At 35.5% G+C, this 20,601-nt stretch overlaps 1 protein-coding gene across 3 annotated transcripts in view; it reads right to left on the bottom strand.

Moving 5' to 3' along the window:
• The window catches only part of bchs (WD repeat and FYVE domain containing 3 bchs), a 1,305,514-nt gene that overhangs the window by 740,189 nt on the left and 544,724 nt on the right, over positions 1-20,601 (bottom strand). The window lies entirely within an intron of this gene.

The raw sequence follows: 20,601 nt of genomic DNA, 5'->3' as shown, positions 1-20,601 counted from the left end.
GTAAACATTCCTCAGAATTATTTGTACTCAAGTTACAGAATTAGTATGTGTTTCTTATTTTGTAATGAGTATGTTAAATTTGGGACAGAGTGAAAGAATTACTTGGAAATGACTGTATCAATGTTCAAGTGAGTGAGTGAGTTAATGTAATAATTATGTTTGTACAGGTATTTAATTAAACATTGTTTCTTTTGTATTACAAATTCTCTTATTTTATTTGAGAGAAAAACATAAGTGAATGAAATATATGAGTTTTAAAGTTTTGAGGAAAACTAGTACTGTTTTCAAAACAGATTCATATTGTTTTTTCACACTGGGAAGAATTCACAATCACTTAAATGATACTCATGGTACGAACCTTATATATATATATATATACACAACACAACCTATAACCTGAAATAACCTATGTAAGTTTATTACACTTTTTTTATATAATCTTCGTCAAGTAGCTTTATTTTATCCTCCTACATGTTTCACCAATCTTTTTCTACAGGGAATACAAACTAGTAAGCTAAAATGAAGGTTACAGACTAGGTTATAACTGATGGTTCTAATTCATACAAAAGATTGGTATTGTGCGTGACAATGTGCATGTCTCGTTAACGTGATTTATTCGTTATGGCTCATGATGTAATTGTTACGAAAGTTCATTTCTTTGATGTTTAATGATCTGATAAAAGTTTTCCAAATTTCTGGTAAAATTAGACCTTGATTCTTGTTTAGGTTTTCAGTTTTACGGGCGACTGTAGCTGCTTCTTTAAAGGTTCTTGAATGGTAGTTATCTTCTATGTATGGCATAAGGCTCTTATCCCACTCAATGTGATGGTTAGTAGAGGCAAAGTGGCATAAAAGGCCTGAAATGTCTTGTCTGTTATTTCTGACATATCCTATGTGTTCTTTCTTTCTCATTTCAAAGCTTCTAGAGGTCTGACCTATGTAACTAATACCACATGAGCAAAGTATATTATATACTCCAGAGTACTTGTAGAATGAGTGACGATCTTTCGGTGATCTTAAAAATTTCCGAATAGTGTTGATTGGTTTGAATGCCACTCGGATCTTATGTGGTTTTAAAAGGTTAGCTATTTTTTTGGAAAGGTTGCTGACAAAAGGAATCGTAATTTTACTGATGTATTGGACATCATCACGTTGTCGATGTGGTATATCAGTAAAGAGAATCTTGTTATAGAGTCCTTTTGGGTAACCATTTAAAGAAAGTTCTCTGGATATTGTGGTTAATTCCGTTAGTAGGCCATCCTTGTCTGTCGTATACTGTATAGCTCTTTTCTTGACACTATAGATAATGCTAAGTTTCTGAGCTATGTGATGAGCTGAGTTGAAATGGAGGTAACGTCCAGTATTTGTAGGTTTTCTGTATACAGATAGGTTGATACTATTATTGGATTGTTTCTTTATTAAAATGTCAAGGAATTGCAGTTTTTTATCTTTTTCCATTTCTAATGTGATGGTATTGTGGAAACTATAGATTTGGTTGAGGTAATTCATTAATTCTTCTTTCGTGTGATCCCAAATGATAAAGATGTCATCTACATATCTGTACCAAATTTTCGGTTTTGGAATGATCTGGGTTAAGATTTTTTTCTCTCGATTAGTATTCAACACAAAATACGAGGCTAATCTTCTTGAATGGCAGTCAGTCTCAAGTAGAGTAATGTGGGCAAATATGAGAATGGGGATCTGGACAATAAGACTTATTTGTGCCTATGGTCCCACAGAAGGTTCTACTAAGGTAGAAGTGGAGGAATTTTTTGATGCTCTAGAAAAAGCAACTGACACAATGAAAAAGGAAAAGTTGGTCCTTGTTGGGGATCTAAATAGCAGAGTAGGAAATGATTGTGGGACATACAAAAATATTTTGGGAAAATTTGGAGAAAAGAGCAAAGCTAACAATAATGGCAAATATCTGTTGGATTTCTGCTCAGGACATCGACTGGTCATTACTAACACCATGTTCCAACATAAAAATGTGCACAAATTCACATGGAGAGAAGAGGCTAGGAATAAGAAAAGTCTCATTGACTATGTTATTGTTGATAGTGATGTTTTCTCCCTGGTGCAGGACACCAGAGTGTACAGAGGATTTGAAATTGGAAGTGATCACTATTTAGTCTTGAGCAGGATAAAATTGAATTTCATATTGAAAAGAATAACATGTAAGAAAGTTTTAAAGTGAATAAAAGTTGAGCAGCTCTCAGATGTGAACTGTAGACTAAAATACAGAAAGATTATTGAAAAGAAAACGGAAGAGTTTGAGAACAGGAATCAAACCTTGGAGATTCAGTGGCAAACTCTGAAGAAAACATTGATTGATTCTACCAGAGAGGCATGTGGTGAGGTTGTGTGCAAGGATAAAAAAATCAGAACTCCCTGGTGGACACAGGAAGTTAAAGAGGCAGTGAAGGAAAAGAAGAAAGCATATCAAAAGTTCCTGCCAAATAAGTCAGCTTTTACTCTTACAGAATACAGAGACAAATGTAAGAAAGCTAAACAGTGTGTAAAACTAGCTAAACAAAAGTCATGGGAGGACTTTGGCAAGAATATAGAAAACAAATATCAAAAGGTGGCAAAATATTCTAGAGGTTGTTGAAGAAGCTTAGGAATGGAGGAAAGAGTGCTGTAAAAGGAGTTAGAGATGATAAAGGTGACATGAAAACAGTAGAAAAAGATATCCTTGAAGTATGGAGTAATTACTTTGAAAAACTGCTAAGTGAAACAAGCAGTGATGACAGCACAGTGATAAAAAACACTGACCAGACATGCAGTCAGGAAAACATATCCATACTTGAAGTAGAAAAAGCCATCAAAGGCTTAAAATGTGGAAAGGCAGCAGGAGTAGATGAAATTCGACCAGAAATGCAGAAGTATGGTGGTATAAAAGTCTTACAGTGGCTGCACTGCATAGTTCAGAAAGCCTGGACAGAGGGACGAATTCCCGATGATTGGAGTAGAGCTCTCATAGTACCCATATATAAAAAGGGAAATAAAACTGAATGTGAGAATTACAGAGGTATTTCCCTACTGAGTGTTCCTGGCAAGATCTATGCAAGTATACTTGAGAAACGGTTGAGAAGAATTGTGGAAGAAAAGCTTGGTGAAGAACAAGCTGGATTCAGGCCAAATAGAGGCTGTCAGGATCAGATCTTCACTTTACGACAAATAGTCGAGAAAGCATGGGAATACAACAAAGATCTGTATTTAAGTTTTGTCGATTTGGAAAAGGCATATGACAAGGTGCCAAGAGAGAAGCTATTCAATACGCTGCAGTTATATGATGTCAATGGGGCATTATATCAAGCAGTACTCAGTTTTTATTTGAGTTGTAAGTCAGCAGTTAGAATTGAAGGACGTACAGGAAGATGGTTTAATGTTAAATCTGGTGTGAGACAAGGATGGTTTTTTCCCCTCTGTTATTCATTATCTATATGGATCACATTATGAAGGAAAGTGGTATTAAACCTGATATCAAAATTGGAGATGTTAATGTCAGCTCTTTGCTTTATGCGGATGATGTTATACTTCTAAATAAATCCGCTACAAGTCTGCAAGATTCTCTGACTAAATTGAATAGCTTGTAATAGATATGGTATGAAGGTTAGCAATAAAAAGACAAAGACAATGAAAATAGGCAGAATCATTGAAAATGTCAACTGTGTTGTGAATGGAGAACCTGTGGAACACGTAAAACATTTCAGCTACTTTGGCACAATTTTTACTGAAGATGGTAAATTAAATATAGAAATAGACAACAGAATCAGCAAAGCTGGTATGGTGGGAAGTCAATTGAATAAATTCATATGGAATAAGAGAGAAATTAGTCGGAACACTAAATTAGCTGTATACAAGAGAGTGTTCAAACTAGTTTTAACTTATGGATCTGAGAGCTGGATCAGAAGTAAAACACTTGACCAAAGACTAGAGACCGCAGATATGAGAGTCCTGAGAAAGATTAGAGGCGTGAACAGATTGCATCAATGGCAATATCATATTAAAAATGAGGATATTAGGAAAGAACTTGAAATTGTCAGCATCCAGGAATGCATTAGCAGAGCTAATCTCAGGTGGTATGGTCACTTAAATAGAATGGGAGAGGAAAGATTAGCAAAACAAGTATTCTCTGCCAGGTTGGCAGGAATACGACCCAGAGGAAGACCAAGATATAGGTGGATTGATACGGTACAACGTGCCTTAGACGAGAGAAATATAAGATCTGATAATGTTGGAGTCTTGACAAGTAACAGACTGGTTTGGAGGAAAATTGTAGATATAGAAGTTAATAATGATGTAATTTTTTCATGTAGTACTGTCATATCCTGTACACCCCTTGAGGGTACATGCAGGAATTTGATGATAATGATGATGAGATCTTCCATGAATAAGTCAGCACAAGGAGGTGAGAGGGAGCTACCCATAGCTAATCCAGTGAGTTGTTTGTAGATCGTTTTTTGCAAATAAAATAGAAGTTAAACAGTGATTGAACAAAGTAGTGATGTTTCTTGAGAACAAGTTGTCTAAGATGTTGATGACCTCAACCACTGGAATGTTAGTAAACAGAGATGTAATGTCCAGGCTTGCTAGTATATCCTCTTCAAAAATAGGGATGTTTTTTATTTTTTCTATAAAATGTTTTGAGTGTTTAATATAAGTATCCGAGACGTGAATGTGTTGTTGTAAAATCTTCGCAAGATACTTGGACAGTTGGCAAGTGGGAGAATAGACTCCATCAACTATTGGACGTAATGATATACCTTCTTTATGAATTTTTGGAAGGCCATACAATCTAGGAGTAAGTGGGTGCATAGATTTTAGTTTTTTTATAATTTCTATAGGCCAGTTATTCATTCCACGTAATAATTCATTGGTGTCATTATGGTTTTTGGTGGTAGGATCTCTAGTGAGAACTTCATATACAGACCTGTCAGATAATAGATGTTTAATTTTTTCTTCATAATCTTTAGTATTTAATATAACTGTATTATTACCTTTGTCGGCTTTGAGTATGATGATATCTTTATTATTCCTTAATTTGAGAAGCGTTCTTCTTTCCATTTGGTTAGAGTTGGTGTTAGGAGATCTTGACTGAGCTGAAAGCATTATGCTGCTTTTTAATCGTAAGTCATTAGCTATTGGAACTGGTAGTAATGAGAAGGCTTTTTCTAAGTTGTAGATGAACTCTATTTTAGGAATGACAGTGGGTTTTAAAGCAAAATTGAAAATCCTTTTTTGAGGATAGAGATCTCAGGTCTTAAAGTTTGTTTAGATAGGTTAATTATCACGGTTAATTATCATGGTTATCTGGTAGAGACGGTTTGCAGTTGCTATGATTATCATACAGTATATTGAATTTATCAATTTGTGTCTTTTTGCTGTGATTAAATGTTTTGGTAAAACTATTGCTAATCATATTGTCTAATAGTTGCCATGTCTCAGCGTCAAGATTATTAGAGATATCTGTGAATAAATTATTGCACTGTGAGTCTATTTTGCTAAGCATGAATCTCGTATGGCGAATTCTTTCTCTAAGAAGAGCATACGAAGTTCGTTGGTAAATCAAGTTGGCTTGTCTAGTTTTATAATATTGTTTCAAATGAAGAAATTTTGGGATCACGCTATTGTCCCTACATCTTTTTAAAAAAGTCAGATGGTTTAAATACCTAGCTTTTTTGCATTTTAATCCTTCGAGATTGCATACCTTTTGTTTGGTGAACTCGTTGATCCTGTTCATTATGTTGAATTTTTCTTGAGGATAAAATGTAGGAGGATAAAATAAAGCTACTTGATAAAGATTATATAAAAAAAGTGTAATAGTCTTATGAATAATTGTCAAGAAAAAATTCAACATACACTATGCAAATGTTTTTAAAATAGCTGTGTAGAAATTAAACGTAAGAGGCAGTAACCAAAACAGTTTACTAATCTTCAAAACATACAGTATGAATAGGATTTATTTATATTTCATTTATTTATTTCATAAGTGAATGAAATATATGAGTTTTAAAGTTTTGAGGAAAACTAGTACTGTTTTCAAAACAGATTCATATTGTTCTTTCACACTGGGAAGAATTCACAATCACTGAAATGATACTCGTGGTATGAACCTTATATATATATATATATACTACACAACCTATAACCTGAAATAACCTATGTAAGTTTTTTTAAATAGCTGTGTGGAATTAAACGTAAGAGGCAGTAACCAAAACAGATTACTAATCTTCAAAACATACAGTATGAATAGGATTTGAAGTCAGAGAGAGAGAGAGATCGTCATTGATATAAAGGAAGAAGACTGTGGGTAAAAGTACAGAGCACTCAGGTACTCCATGACATGCAATAAACAACCAGTGAGGAAATTGGTAATCCAATCACATAGCAGAGAAGGGAGACCATAAGATGGCAGCTTGTTCAGGAGGCCTCGATGCCAAATACAATAAAGTGCCTTTGAAATAGAGGGTGACCACATAGGATTTTCCAAATCTTTCCATGGCCTCTGTCCAACAGTGGACACAGACATAGGCCATGGAAAGATTTGGAAAAACCTATGTGGTAACCCTCTATTTCTGCTGTAGAAGAATCCAAGAAAACAATAAAATTAGATAGCTAACTCAAAACCTACTGAAAAGACATAATTTGATATGTTATTTGTTATAGTAAGTTATCTACTATAACAAACTATTCCTGTGGTCCCTTTAAGTTTGCCATTACAAAAGTTAGCTGTATATAAAATAATAAAGGAAAACAATCAACAGACTTCAAGAATGCTACTATCATATAAGAAACCTCCTCAATAGAAAAGAAACTGAACTAGCAAAAGAATTGGATAAGTACCAGAACGACATAATAGATGTGATTAAAATGAAGACAAAAATAGGTGAGATCTTTGTAAGTAATAAATATAAAATGTTATATCCTGGCAATAATAATCAGGGCAGAAAGGTCGTAGCCATAGTATTTAATACTAAATATGAGGATAATCTTCTTGAATGCAGACAACATCAAATATCAGAATGGGGAACTCGACAGTGACACTTATTTGTGCTTATGGTCCCACAGAAGGTTCTACCAAGGAAGAAATGGAGGAATATTTTGAGGCATTAGAGAAGACAGCTGGCTCAATGAAAAAGAAAAAGTTGGTCCTTGTTGGAGATCTAAACAGCAAAAAAGGAAATGATTCCAGACATATAGAAATGTTTTGGGAAAATTTGAAGAAAAGCAGAAAGCTTTGGACATGGATTAGTTATTATTAACACCATGTTCCAATATAAAAATGTGCACATCTTCACATGGAGAGAAGGCGCAAGAAATAAGAAAAGTCTCATAGACTAAGTTATATTGTCCTACTTTGGCCAAACAGGCAGAACAACAAATATCAGGATTTCAGAACACCAAGACTACATCCGGTTTCACCAGTACAGCCGCTCTGGGCTGGCAGACCATGCCTTAGATACCCACCATAAAATTCATTGGAAGAAGACAAAAATAATCCATCGCAGCAAGTTTAAATACGAAAGATTATTCAAAGAATCTTCAGCAGCTCTAAAAAACGTTCCTAACCTCAACAAATTTGGGTGCATGAAACTGCCCCAAATTTGGGAGACTTTCATTATGAGAACTTCAGCCCAACGGCCAAGACTACCGAATTAGCCCGCAAGAGGGCACCATTAGGACTTTAGGAACAAAATTACTGTCTTAATTTCTTCCTCATTTGCTTTGTTAGTTCCTTTAGTGCACATACCATATCTTTATGTTCCTGAAGATGACAATGTGACATTGTCGAAATATAGAAGTGATTCGTTAAAGTTATCTTTAATTAATTTACTTTATATGCGTTGTTAATTCCGTAAATTAATTACCAGTTAAGACTAAGTTATAGTTGATAGCAATGTTTTCACACTGGTTCAGGATACAAGAGAATACAGAAGATATTAAATAGGATGTTGGAAGTTTATTTTCCACTTGGTTAGACTATAATAAATTTAGTTTACTCCTTTACCCAAATGAAACAAGCAGTGTCAGTATGATGGTAGAAAACTCCCAAACAGGAATGCAGTCATAGATAAAAATCTATACTTGTTATTGCTAAAGGGATTCTATAGGATTAATTCAGAGGATATTTTTGAGATCAGGACTGGTGGTGGGAGAACTAGGGGACACCTATGGAAGCTGGGCAAGAGTGTGGAAGCAGGGGTGTTAGAGCTGGGTTCTTTACTTTTAGAGTGGTAAATGAGTGGAATAAGCTTCCAGAGTCTGTTGTGGGTGCTATGACGGTGAACGAGTTCAAGACAAGGTATGATAGATACTGTGAGAATGTAATCACATAGTTGTGTGGACATGATGTTTAGGGCCTCCCTCGATGAGTCTAAGGACTCCTGGAGTTGCCCGAAATAATAATAATAATAATAATAATAATAATACTTGAAGTAGAAAAAGTCATCAAAAACCTGAAATGTGGAAAGGCAGATGAGGTAGATGAAATTTAGCTAGAAATACTCAAATATGGAGGTATAAAAGTTTTACAGTGGCTGCATTGCATAATTCAGAAAGCCTGGTCAGAGGGTCAAATTCCACATGATTTGAGTATAACTCTCATAGTACCTATCTATAAGAAAGGGAAATATGCAAGAATTACAGAAGTATTTACCTACTCAGTGTTCCTGGTAAGATTTATGCAAGTATACATGAAATGGTTAGGTAAAATTATGGAAGGGAAGCATGGTGAACAAGATGGATTCAAGCCAAATAGAGGTAATCAGGATCAGATTTTCACTTTAAGACAAACAGTCAAGAAAACTTGGGAATATAACAAGGATTTGTATTTAGGTTTGGTTGATCTCGAAAAGGCATATGACAAGATGCAAAGAGGAAAGCTCTTCAAACTGCTACAGTTATGATATATGGTGTAAATGGGATATTATATCAAGAAATACACAGTCTCTATTTAAGCTGTAAGTCAGCAGTTAGACTTGAAGGAGGTACAGGAAGATGGTTTGAAGTAAAATCAGGTGTGCGACAAGGGTGCACATTATTTCATTATCTATGGATCACATTATGAAGGAATGTGGTATTAAATCTGTTATTAAAATTGGTGATGTTAATTTTATTTCTTTACTTTATGGAGATGATGTTACACTTTTGAATAAATCCAGTACACCCCTGCAAGATTCCCTGACTAAACTAAATAACTATTGTGATAAATTTGGTATGAAAATCAGCAATAGAAAGACCAAGACAATGAAAATTAGCAGGAACATTGAAAACATCAACTGTATCCTGAATGGTGAACCTATAGAACAAGTAAAATATTTCAACAATTTAGGCACAATATTTATTGAAGATGGTAAATTAAATGTGGAAATAGACAACAGAATATGAAAAGCTGGTATGGCAAGAAGTCAGCTGAATAAATTCATATGGAATAAAAGAGAAATTAGTCAAAACACTAAATTAGCTATATACAAGACAGTGTTATACCAATTTTAACTTATGGATCTGAGAGTTGTTAGAAATAAAACACTTGACCGACAACTGGAGACAACATGTATGAGAGTTCTGAGAAAGATAAATGGAGTGACAAATGGTATCCATGGCAATATCATATTAAAATTAATGATATTAGGAAAGAACCTGACATTGTTAGCATTCAGGAATGTGTTACATAGCAAATCTCAGGTGGTATGGTCACTTAAATAGAATGGTAGAAGAAAAGATTAGCAAAAGAAGTGTTCTTTGCCAGGCTGGTAGGAAAAAGACCCAGAAGAAGACCAAGATATAGGTGGATTGATACAGTAAAAAGTGCCTTAAGACAGAAATGTAAGATCTGATAATATTGGGGCATCTTGACAGATAACAGATTCATTTGGCAAAAACATTGTTCATAGGAAGTTGGCAATGATGTAACTTTTCATGTAGTACTATGATAATATCCTATACACCCCCTGCAGGTACATTATCAAATGTTTAGCATATGTCATTATCAAATACCCATCAGGTATCTGATAATGACATATTAGCATTCAAGGTGTTAGAAGAGCTAATATAAAATGGTACAGTTGCTTAAACAGAATAATAGAGCAAAGTTTAGCAAACCAGTTGTCTGACAGCAGGATATCAAGGGGGAGGGGGAATAAATTCAAAAAGAAGAAAAGAAAGACTAGATGAAGACCAAGAGCATTTTTCAGTAAAAAAAAGTGTCAATGGTAAATAGAGAGGTGACATCAAACCTCAATATGATATCATTATTATTTAACATTAAATTTTGGATTACAGATTTAAAAGCTGTAATTGAAAATTTTAATATAAGATGAAGTATGACCAGTAAGTGAGGTTAAAGATTTTACTAGCTGGCTAATTTAAATGGGCTAGCTTGAACAGAATTAACAATATTGGATTTGCTAATGACAAAATATAGATGAAATACTATCCAAAAAGAGTAAGTATATATCTCTATTAAATACAGCTGAAACCAATATGATAAATGTTAATAATATAATAAAAACAGCAGGCAAAACTCAAATTTAAGAGTACTGATGGGATTTATCTAAAATGTTAAAGCTTATAATTACTTAGGAGTAATGAATATAGAACAGTTCTGAAAATAAAATCAGCAATAGCTAAGGCAAAGGAAGCATTGAAATAATAAATTAATTATGTCCTCGGGAATAAATAAGGTGACTAAAATAATAATAAAATTCTAGGTATTGTCTCCACACAATGGATATCAGATGTGGACATATACAAAATCCATAATTAGGAAATTGTAGGCATTTGAGATATGGTGCTTTAAGCAAATGTGGAAGATTTCTTGAAAGGAGAAAAAAAAAAAAAAAAAACAATGAATAAGTACTAGTGGAAGACCTTATAAAAATAAAGTGCAAGATGGCAGGACATTAGTAAAGCGAGGGGAATGGATGGTATTTCACCACGAGTTTTGAGAGAATGTGCTAAGGTACTGAGAGTGCCTTTGACCTGGCTTTTCAATGAAAGGCTGGCTGCAGGAAAGGTGTCCATGGAATGGAAGGAAGGTAAGATAGTGCGATTGCATAAAGGCAGTAGCAGACTAGAAGTGTCTAATTATAGGCCAGTTTGTGTGTCATCAGTAGTTAGCAAGATCTTGGAGAAAGTAGTGAGGGACCGTATACAGCATTGGCAGATGAGGGTAATGTTATGTGTGAGAGTCAACATGGATTTTGTGAAGGGGTGCTCTTGTTTTAGCAATATGCTAGCCTTTTATGATAAAGTCACAAGAGCACTAGATGAGAGAATGGAATATACTGCCATTTTCCTAGACTTAGCAAAGGCATTTGACAGGGTGCCACATGATAAGCTGATATTGAAGTTGCAGCACATGGGTCTGGATGTCAGATTGGTCAACTGGATTCAGGATTGGCTATCCGATAGGTATCAGAGAGTTGTGTATGGTGGAGCAGTATCAAAGAGGCAGAAGGTTACAAGTGGTGTTCCACAGGGCTCAGTGCTGGGACTTATATTGTTTAACCTTTATATCAATGACATTGTCCGTGGATTGCAAGGGGACATTCAGTTGTTTGTGGATGATGAAATGCTGAGAAGGGTTATTAGTAATAGTGCAGATGTGGTAGCCCTGCAAGAGGATTTGAATAAGCTAGACAGATGGGCAAATCAATTCGGGGGGTGTCAGTTTAATGGAGAAAAATGTAAGGTTTTGAGGTTTGGGACACATCGATGGGACGCTGCATACTCTATGGGAGGAGTTAAACTGGAGGAAGTAGGGGAGACAAGATATCTGGGGGTTGATGATTGATAGAGAACTGAAATTTAGTGGAGATATTGCAAAGGTAGTGAAGGTAACACAGAGGATTGCTGCAATAATGAGAAGGACACTGACCTGCAGAGATAAAATGGTTATCGTTCCGTTGTATAAGACTCTGATCAGACCACACTTAGACTATTGTTCTCAGATCTGGTCCCCAGGATTTGAAAGGGATAAATTAACTGTGGAAAGGGCACAAAGGCAGATAACAAAGATGGTGTCAGGACTGTACAATATTAGTTATGAGGATCGGCTGAGAGAGTGTGGACTGTAGAGTTTGGTGGATAGAAGAAGGAGAGGCGATATGATTGAGACTTTTAAACTGTTGAGTGGTGGTTACAGGGTTGACACTGGGGAGTTCTTTCACTTGGTTGAACAGTGGGAAGGAATCATGACAAGGGGCCATTCCTAGAAGTTACGAAAGGAAACTGTGAGAAAGAGGGTGAGGAGTGATTTCTTTGCATGGAGGGTGGTTGAACCATGGAATGCATTGCCTGATGGAGTGGTGAGATCGAGAACAGTCAATGTGTTTAAGGAGTGGTATGATAGAATTTGTGTTTCCTAGGAGGGACCTCCCTCGATGAGTCTTGATAGACTTGTTTCTTAGAAAGGACCTCCCACAATGAGTCTTTTGACTCCATGGAGGCCTGAATAATAATAATAATAATAATAATAATAATAATAATAATAATAATAATAATATAGCAGGGATAAAATGTCTCCAGAAGTACTGGAGAAAAAAAAAATAGCAGGAAGAAGAACTTTTTGGATTGAGGATTTAAAGAAATGGATGGATAAGAAGTATTATGAGATTAAAAAGAAGGCAGAGGAATGGAAACCATGAAGTATCATGATTGCTAACCTTTAAACTGAAACCCTACTTAAGAAGTAGAGTGCCTTTTGTTTCTTATTTCTGTTATCAGAAGATGTATCTACAGTATCTGTGCTTGGCTGGGACCTATAAGAATACCTGAATAATTTGAGGATGGATTCATACTCAGCATTTTCTGTTCAGCACTGTGATCCCTACCCACCATGGATGTACATAGGGATACCTGCTACCCATTAAGCAATAAATGCACTCAGAAGTGGTGTAAAAATAAGGATATTTTATTATTAATTAAATGTTCCTTATTCAAAGTGTGTTTTCAATACTCTATCTCTTCCCGAATTTACTTTAACTTAATTACTCTACTTATTATACAGTCGTAACTCCAAGTTGTTTTATCCGTTGCTTGATTTAGTCACTTATAATTAATCCTTTTCCTTAACCTTTTGACTCCACCTCTTCTCAAGGTTATAACTATTATTCACGTGCACGTAATTTTATAGCTTGAGAATTTGCCTCGAGCTAGAGCTGAATTCCTTTGTTACAGCAGCAAGCGTATTTCTTCAATATTGATTTCTAAAAATTTATTTTTATTTTGACTGCGCCATCAGAAATCACAGATAAGATTTGAATATCCTTTCATAAAAAAAATACTTCGCTTAGTGCAGAAATACTTTATTCATACTAATCAAGTTACATTAAAGGTAACTTGATTAGTATGAATACTAAACACACAAATTATTTCTGACTCTTTACTTCTCATTAACATTAGCTAGGATCTTAAACTATTCAACCTAGTTCAACAAATTTTCACTACGTACATAGACTATGGTAATCATTTTGCCTACACTTAATTCATATATCAGAAAAGATGTACTATGCTATACAACAGCAAGTTAAACAATAGGTAACAACAAACGCTATCTTATCTCACAACTAAGCAGGTAAATTCTCAATATTTAGCTAATAGCCTTCAGTCCTGAAGTAATATTAACAAACAAATTCACTAGGGCAATCTTTGCTACAATTCCTGCCTTTAGTTAATCATATATAGAAGATCCCACTTGGTATTAAATCATCTAGTCCACATCGGTAGATCCTTGAGATCGTTACCATCTATTCTTTCTGATATTTCTTTTCACACACGTGCACCTTTTAACGACATCGACAGGGCACTTCTACTGGCAGCAATCAGCAGGCACCTTGGCGGATGGAAGTCTGGAATTCACTTCTTTCACTGCTTAAATGGCCCACCTAACATCTTCGGGTGTCTGTTGGCTGGAACGGGTCCCTTGATCTAGAATCGACAGTTCATGTGTGTCCTGTGTGGAGGGAGCTGGAACAGAAAACTGGGTGAAAGCGTACTTATCCAGCAACGACCTCTCCTCTTTAACGGTCTTCTAGCTATCTACAACTGACCTTCCCCAATGAACTCCCACTACGATGACTGACCTTCTCTGATGAAAAATTTATTGAGTGACCTCCAAGTGATGCCGACCTTTTGCCTTCGATGTCTCCCCCTTTTAATCTGCTCCATTGACCTTGGATTTTGCTACCCTTTCATTCCCTTGGGTATTCACATGGGTCTGCACCCGCCACCTTTTTTCATCACTGTGTTAAGGTGGGAAACCCCGTACATTATTGACCTTCATAATAGTGATAGCCTTAGGTCTTATTTTAATCAGTCTGGGATATTTCTTTGTCTTAAACATTCTATTAATACAATTCTTTTATACACACTTTTCTTTGTTCTTGTACAGTAATTCAACAGTTAGATATTTACAAAAATTACAAGCAAGTCAATCTAATTTAAACTCCTAAGTAAAATCAGTATAGAAAGAATTTGATTTAAAATTTCTGTCTATACAAGATTTTACAGTGGAATGTCAGAGTTGGATGCTAGCATTGCAGCAAGCCTTGAAACCTCTCCTCAGAATTGATCCCGGTCAGGCAATCCAGAACTGCCCATCATGCTGAAGCAGGGTCTAAATTAATGCAAATCTACCAGAATCCCCCTTTTTAGATGTTCATGGGTTAGGATGCATAGCAAACATGACACAAGATCTGAGAAATGGTGGTCTGGAAATTAGAAGAATAATAAAGACCCAGGAAAAGTAGAATGAAGAATACAATAAAAAAATTAAAAAAAAATTCTGATACTGACTGGAAGGTCTCCTGCACCATAAACAGATGCCCACACAAAAAGGCCACAAAAAAACCAACCTTCAAATCTATCATTCTACTGACTTCACCTCAATACTCTTGAGAGTTATGGAGAAGGCAAACAATTAGATCAGCTTTCTTCACCACGTGGAGGCCAATGAATTAATTAATGATCAACAATGTAGATTCCACTATTTTCATTCTACAGCAGACTTTCTTGCTAACTTTACCTATTTCTGTACACAGGTCATGGAAATATTTGTTCACACTCATGCAGTCAGGCTCACATGCAAGACTTTTAACTATGTGTGTGGCACATGGCCTTCTACTCCTCTTGTGATCTCCCCTGGCAATTTGTGAATGGATTACCAATTACCCCTCCAATTCATTATAGATAATGGTGGATGGTTTTCCCTCTCATCAGATTTACATTAACATTAATGTCTATTATACAATTTTCTTCAAAATTAATCTGCTATTTGTTACTTCTCCAATATTTTTTATTTTAAATTTTGGTTCATCTAAAATGCTAAATAAATGCATCAAATTGCATCTATTATTCCCCTAGATCTTAATCATCCATAGGGTCTTTTTCTAGCTAACACCTCCCTGGCTAGTAGCAAAGGAGATGTTTGAATGAGCAAATGACTTTAGTTCTGTTCACATATTCTTGAATTCTATTCATATCAAGTTCTTTCATAACATTATTTTTAACACACTTCCACCATTGATGTCACATGTAATTCCTATTTTCTCTATTTATTCTCATAACTCTGATATCCATAGTCTCCAGTCTTTGATCAATTATTTTTCTAAGCCAATATTGACATTATAGACATTAATGTTAATGTAAATCTGATGAGAGGGAAAACCATCCACCATTATCTGTATAAAATCATATTTTGCTTCTTGAAAGCTTTATCACTTGGTTGAAAGTAAATTATACTAGTCAAGAAATTCCTAATTAATCTTTATCCAACTGTAAGCAAAGTCTGAACATAAAATATCATCACAACTAGGCAACTTGTATACAGACGCTGGTGACTGCATCACTTGCTTTATTATCCCATAATGCAGAGCACACTTCCTTTCAGATGTGCATGATGATATGCATTAAGAGAAGAGTAACTACCCAGACCAGTTTCAACCTAACTGAGGTCTCATCAGGGAGCCTGACCCAGGAAGATACCAAAGTTAAATTAATGCAGAAATCATATATTTCTTACATACAATCAGCAAAAAAAAAAAATTATCCTCTTATTGTTAAAATACTCTGGAAAAGAGATAGTGCATTGAAACTTTTTTTTTTTTTACTAAGTCTGAAGGTAAATTATACTTGCCAAGAAATTACAGGGTGTTCGGGATAAATTTGACAGTTTCGTAAGGAAAAAGAAAATCTTCTTTGTATCTATTAAATTTAATGAATTGACAAAAAAACATTACAGGCAGAGTTAATTACAATACTGTCAACAAGATTTACTCAAAATAACCACCATTAGCATCGATCACAGCTTCAATTCTGCTTCGGAACCTCGAACAAGCTGATGCTACAGTCTCCCTGGGAAGGGCCGCAAAAACTGTTTTAATTTTATCCATTAACTGGGCTTTTGTATTACTGGAAGTGCGATTGGTGTCTTTTTCAACTGCGCCCCATACAAAATAATCCATGGGGTTAAGGTCTGGGGAGTTTGGAGGCCAAACATTTGGACTGGTGAAGTCGTAGAAATTTTCAGACAACCATTTTTGACTTTTCCCAGAGGTGTGGCAAGGGGCCGAATCCTGCTGCCATACATACGGCCTACCATTGGCTACCCTTGTTATCCAGGGCTTGACTACAGTTAGCAACTCCACGAACAAAGCCCGAATTCCAATGCCAGGGTTCTTCAACACCTGTTCCTGCAGATTTGCGAGGAATTCTGCTGTACGAACGCAATCAGATCGTCTGCTAGGGATCTTTCTTCTTGCTACATCCTCGTAGTCACCATTGCAAGTCTCTAGTTCATGCCTGATTGTTTTTACTGTATTCAGGGAGCATTGGGCAGCAGTCGTAATATCCTTATTTTGATGGCGGGCACGAATCATCATGATACAAGTTATTCTCTTCCATGATTCAGGTGGGTTCCAGCTATCCATCCTTTCTGACATCTTGTATATGAATGAAGAAGGGTCCAAACTTTTAAATGAAGAGAAGTGTGTGTTAATACATGTAACTTACGGAAAAATATAATTAATTATAAATATGTCAAATTTATCCCGAACACCCTGTATACTCTTCTTGAATGCTTTATCTAAGTGTAAGTAAACAAAATTCGCATCGGAAGTGTCTTCAAGACCAGGCTGTCAGAGAGCTGATAACTTGACATCAATTGCTTTATATCTCATAATGCAAATTGCACTTCCTTCCACAAGTGCATAATGCTATGCATTAAGCAAGCTGTTACTATCCCTCTCTTAATGAGAAATATATGATTTCTGCATTAATGAAACCTTGATGTCTTTATTTCTAGGTCTGATGAGACCTCAATAAAAGTGCAAACTGGTCTGTACAGTGATTCCTCTCTTAATGCACATTGATGTGAAGTCATTAGCTTGTCTATACAAGTAGCATAGTCATGACGATACTTCATGTGCAAACTTTGTTTGCTTACACTTGAATAAAAGATTAAACAAGAATATATTTTACTTTTAATGTTTATTGTACAACTCTCTGTCTCTCTCTCTCTATATATATATATCCTTCCATTTTACATGCCCATTAAGTAATCAAAATTAGGAGGAAACTAGTTTAGTTGTGCTCTTTTTTTAATCATAAACAGAACACTCTATTTTGTATTCCCCTCAGCATTAATAATCACAAATAAAAAAATATATATTCAAAGTATACTTAGTTCATTTGGTATCAACAATGATTTTCTGATGGAAATAACTGGGTTTGAATCCCATCTGGGATGCAAAGAACATTCAGGAGAGTTCAAGTGAAGGTGAATTAGCTGGTCTCATACTTGGGCATGGATTTGTCCTGCAAAACGGGCAAGCCAGCCAAAAGAATATGCGCAATACACTCACAGCAGACAATGCAGATAGGATTAACCACCATATCATAAGCAGTAATCAGGTTTCCAAGAAGCCAAGTTGCTTGGCTATGATAGGCCACTGATCCTAATAAGATGGAATGGGGATATATATATATATCCAGCAAGCTTCTCAGAATACCAACTGTTTATTCTATTACCTCTTTCCATTTTTAATTTGCCATCTTTACTAAAACACATGTACTTCAAATAAGATGAAATATTTCAGTTGCACTATAGATTTTCCATTGAGGATGTAGTAGATGATTCTTCCGATACCTATTTTGAGAGTTTCACTTATTATTGCTGATTTTCATGCTAAACTGGTAAAAGTTATCCAACTTCATAAGTCATGAAGACTTGTAATGGATTTCCTTAATCTAACACAAGTGCTGAGATGTTTAATATTTCCAAATTTAATCAGAGTTTAATATCCCTGATTCTGATATCTGGTTTTCAAGGCCACTTTCCCTTTATAACAAGATCACACAGATGCTGAATAACAATGGTGGCAGTATTCATGCTTGCCTTATGCCCGATTTTACTTCAAATCATCTTCCCAAACACCTTTAATTCTAACCTGATTGATATATTGCTCTCTACAAATTGCCATCCATTTATGCAACATAGCTAAATATTTTGAAGAACTTCTGGTATCTACGGAATGAAATCAAATACACTTAAAATTACAAAATTTGCATATCAGGCAGTCTCTTACCTTTTAGTTATAACAGCACAACAGTAAAAGAAAACTAGGGCTCTTTAAAAAAAAACTGAATCTTTAAACTGAAAGAGTTGAGACTGTTAACAAATGATTAGAAAATAAAGGAAGATATTGAAGAGACATTCTAATTCAACATTTGAAGAAATAGTAATGGAAAGTTTCATCTTCTGTCTAAAGGATGTCAGATCTATTTATTATTCTACTGGAAAAATAGCTTAAATGTTTAAGTTTATATAGTTTAGAAAAAATAGAAAAAAAAATTACATCTGGAATTACAGGGATGGTAAGCATGACAAGCTTAGGAGATTGCTTGGATTTATGCCATGGCATGTAAAATTGTAAGGGCTGGATGTTGATAGTACATGGGAAGTGGTAAAAGAGCGTTTGAGGGAGGTAACAGCAGACTGCATACCCAGAGTCAGGAAAGTAAATGAAGCGGGAGTTAAATAAATGAATATCATCATTAAGCTTGAGCAGGAAAAAAAAAAAAGAATTGTGGAGGGAATTTAAGAAGAAAGGTGACCAGAAGCATGAACAGTACAAAGCACAGACCAGAAGGGTAACTAGTGTGGTTGAAAGGCAAAAGCAGAGCATGAAAGGAAATTAGCAATGCATGATAAAGAGAATCCCAAACGGTTCTTTTGATATGCTGCAAGAAAAAATGTTTATGGCAGAATGATTTCAATGAATTGATGGTATGGAGGTAAATGAATCAGTCAAAATAATAGAAATACTAAGAGAACACTTTGCAAGAGTATATCATCCAGGTGGTGATATTGTAGGAATGAGAGTGTTTACTATCCCGTGGTCCAAAACACTGGATAGTAAAAAAACACAAAAGGAGTACAACAAAGAATATGAGTAGAAAAGCATAGAAAAAGAACAAGAATGAAAATGGCCACTACCATGAATAGGTAGCCCCCTCCAACATGAACAGGTGCCTGACATGGAGAACAAAGTGGGAACAAAGGCAGGTTACCTATCCTTTTGGATGGTAAGAGTGATAATATCAATAATGGCATTCCAGTTCTCTTGAGTCAGTTCATCATCATAAGAGAGAAGACAACCCCCTTTGAAACCATTGATATGCCACTGTTGAGTCTGAATGAAACTTGAATTAAAGTAATTTACATTTCATACAGACTTAACATGGGCCTTACACGTTGAAAATAAATATTGATATATCAGACTTACTGAGCATTTGTAAATTAACCAAATGTTACTAAAATGTTAATAAATCCTTCAGTTTTAAATGTTGTCTTATATTGTAAAGTTGTATGAATTATTGAGTTGCTTAATCCTTACTGTTTTGTGAGTACTTAACACTTGCTGGAAAAAGAGAGATAATCCTATTATGTGAAAATGGCTGAAGTCTATAACACGTGCAACGGAGTACAGGTATATCTTTTGTAAGCACACTGCCTCCCCCCCCTCTCCTACACTCAGTAGATTGCGAATGGATTCTGTGTGGGGTGCTGTGTACTTGGTGACGGGGATGACGCTAAAGATATTGGAAGGAGGAATTGATGACGTAGTATGAACGGTTGGCACGCAGTTTAAAAGGGCATGCAGTGCTGAAAATCTTGCCTTGCTCCTGTTCTCTGGTTCCCGTGCTCTCAGATGGTCTCGTAGATTCTGGATCTCGTGCGTCTTGCAGTTGTGCTGATATGTGTGTGTGGAGCCTCCATGTGGTATCCCCCTTCATTCAACGAGGTTTCGAGACAATGACTTGAAAGTCTACCAGTCAGCAGTCAGCCCAGCAGACGAAAAGCACAGATGCTTACAGAGATATCCTGATGTAAAATGCAGAGAGAATCCATGAAGAATATCTTAGAATATGCAGAGTGAACTTGAAATCAAAGGTGAATATCCAGACAAAATTAGTGATGAGGCCAAGTAGCAACCCAGCAATTGGTAATGTACAGTTTATGCTCTCTTACAAGTGAAATTGTTTAAGAAGAATTTTTGTGAATACTAGGATAGACTCTAGTAATTGTTTCATTAT

The sequence above is a fragment of the Typopeltis vanoorti genome, chromosome 1, assembly GCF_054136105.1.
Source record: "Typopeltis vanoorti isolate ZY-2024b chromosome 1, IOZ_Tvanoo_1.0, whole genome shotgun sequence".
NCBI classification, from domain to species: Eukaryota; Metazoa; Arthropoda; class Arachnida; order Uropygi; family Thelyphonidae; genus Typopeltis; species Typopeltis vanoorti.
The sequence above is the reverse complement of the archived record's forward strand: the minus strand, read 5'-3'. Positions and strand labels throughout refer to the sequence as shown.